We start from the raw sequence: 3,022 nt of genomic DNA, 5'->3' as shown, positions 1-3,022 counted from the left end.
TCTCTCTTTTATCTCCCTTTCTTCCTTTCTTAGCTCCCACTTATGAGTGAGGATATGCAGTATTTCTCTTTTTGTCCCTAGCTTATTTCATGTAACATAATTTTCTCCAAGCTCATCCATGATGCTGTGAATGGCAGAAATTCATTCTTTTTTATGGCTGAATAGTATTCCAGTGTGTTTATATACCACATTTTCCTATGCAGTCATCCACTGATGGACATTTAGGTTGGTTCCATATTTTGTCTATTGTAAACAGAGCTGTGATGAACATGGGAATGCATGTATCCTTTTGACATGATGATTTCCATTTCTTTGGATATATACCCAGTGGTGGGATTGCTGGATCTTATGGTAGTTCTAGTTGTTGTTTGAGAAAACTCCATACTGTTTTCCATAATGGCTGTACTAATTTACATTCCCACCAACAATGGAGATGTATTCCCTTTTCTCTGCATCCTTGTCAGCATCTGTTATTCTCAGTCTTTTTGATAATACTCCAACTAGGGTGAGATAAATCTCAAGGTGGTTTTGATTTGCATTTCCCTGATTAGAGATTTTGAGCATTTTTTCATGTACCTGTTGACCATTGTGTGTCTTCCTTTGAAAATGTATATTCAGCTCCTTTGCCCATTTTTTAATTGAATTGTCTTTTTACTGTGTACTTGTTTGAGTTCATTGTATATTCTGGATATTAGTCTATTGTCAGACGTATAGTTTGCAAATATTTTCTCCCATTCTGTAGGTTGTCTTTTCACTCTGTTATTTCCCTTGCTGTGCAGAAGCTTTCTAATTTGGTATAATCCCATTTATTTTTTCTTTTGTTGCTTGTGCTATTGAGGTCTTATTCATAAAGTCTTTGCCCAGTCCTACATCCTGAAGTATTTTCCCTATGTTTTCTTCTAGGAGTTTTATAGTTTCAGGTAGGTCTTATACTTAAGTCTTCTATACATTTTTTTAATCTAATTTTTATTTATTTATTTTTATTTATTTATTTTGCAGCTGGCCTGGACAGGGATCCAAACCCATGCCCTTGGTGTTACAAGGCTGCACTCCAACCAACTGAGCTAACTGGCCAGCCCCTCTTTAATCCATTTTTTAAAATTTATCTTTAAGTTACTACCATTTCTCTTTTGAAATGTGGCTAAAGAAGGTACTTGATACAAAGATACTTATCTGCTTGCTTATTCTAGTTTACTAAATCCTACATAATCTCACTTCAACCTACCTCTACCATTTCTACTCTTACCACATTCTTCCTATGCCACTAAGGTTTAGCCACACTGGCCTTCTTTATTTTCCTTATACAGCAAATTTATTTCTAACTCTTTCTACTCTTTCTTCTGCCTGGAGTGCTGCACTAACTGATATTCCCAGGTTTAGCTCCTTTCTATCATGCAGATCCCAGCCTGAGTATCATTGTTTAAAGAGACTTTTCATGACCATTTAAAGTAGCAAGTAAATTACTCTTCATGGCAGCAGCTGTGTTCATTCTCTGCTTATCATTTATCACTACCTGTGGTAGGCTGAATAATGGTCCTCTAAAGAAGTTCATATCCTTTTCTCCAGACCTGTGAATATGTTACTTTACATGCCAAAAAAGACTTCGCATGCAATTCAGTTAAGGATCTGGAAATAGGGAGACTGTCCTGGATTATTCAGTCGACCCAATTTAATCACAAGGATTCTTACAAGAAAGAAGCAGGAGGATCAAGGGCATAGAGAAGAGATATAATGGTGGGAACAGAAGTTGGTGTGTTGTACTTTGAAAATGGAGAAAGGGGCCACAGCCAAAATATGCAGGACATATCTAGAAGCTAGAAAAGGCAAAGAAATATATTCTCTCCTAGATCCCCCAGAGGAATCACAGACCAGCTAACACCTTGATTTCAGCCCAGTGAAAATAATTTCAGACTTCTGACCTCTAGAACTATAAGAAAATAAATTTGTATTGTTTTAAGACATTGGTTTGTGGCACTTTACAGGAGCAATAGAAAACTAATACCCTGACATTGTCTTTGTTTTATTCATTTGTTATTTGTTTATTCTCTGTCTCCCCTTACTAGAATCTAAACCTCATAAGTGCAAAAGCCTTGCTTTTCATTTTCACCATTCTTATTCTTAAAGCAGTATATGACAGGCACTCAATAAATTGGGTTGAGTGAATAATTGCTTTTTTGGTTTTTAAATTTTACATTTGTCTGCCAGAGAATTTTATTCTTCCCTAGACTTCAAACTTTTATGCTGACTGTGAAAAAGGAAATGTTTGGCAGAGATAAAAGTACATTGGCCATTATAATCACAATGTTGGAGGACTGTCATAACTTAGACTCTCCTGCTCTAAGAATATGTTCCTTTTCATCCTTACTCAGCACCCTTATCAGAAGGACACAATCTACCCTGATATTTGCAATCCGTTGCGAAAGCATAAGATGCTGAGTTTTAATTTGAGTCTCTTGACCTGCATATAATCTGTTAAACCAAGAGTTGACATAATTATTTTTAGAGCCATAAATAGCAAGAAAGGTGTTGGAGTTGCCATTACCTTATCTGAAGTTTGTTTGGAATTGAAAAACTATTTTATCATAGGTTATTTTTTTAGGGATATACCAATAGGTGGAAATTTCCTGGAAATATTGATTTCAAAATACATTTCAACTTCTCTAAGTTTTAGCAGATGAGATAAATATAGAGACAATTTTGCTTCTATTTTCAGACTAATAGACATATAAACTAACACTCTATTTATGAACTCTCATGAGATGGACTCATTAGACCCTGTCAAAAGTAATATTTCCAAGTTTCCTTAACCACTGACCTAATTTCCCCTGGGCCTATTTGTGTCCAGAGTTGGTCTGCTGAGTTAGAGTTAGAAGAACAGACATGGAGTGAAGGGCTCTGAACTTAAAACTTATCTTTTATCGACTAGAAGATTTTCACCAGTTCTGTTCTAATACTACCTATTTCTTTTTTTTTTTTTTTTTTTTTTTTTTTTTTTTTTCCTTTCCCGCAACCGGCTCCAAAC

Source organism: Galeopterus variegatus, unplaced genomic scaffold, assembly GCF_000696425.1.
Source record: "Galeopterus variegatus unplaced genomic scaffold, G_variegatus-3.0.2 Scaffold3266, whole genome shotgun sequence".
NCBI lineage: Eukaryota > Metazoa > Chordata > Mammalia > Dermoptera > Cynocephalidae > Galeopterus > Galeopterus variegatus.
Note: the sequence above shows the minus strand (reverse complement) of the source record.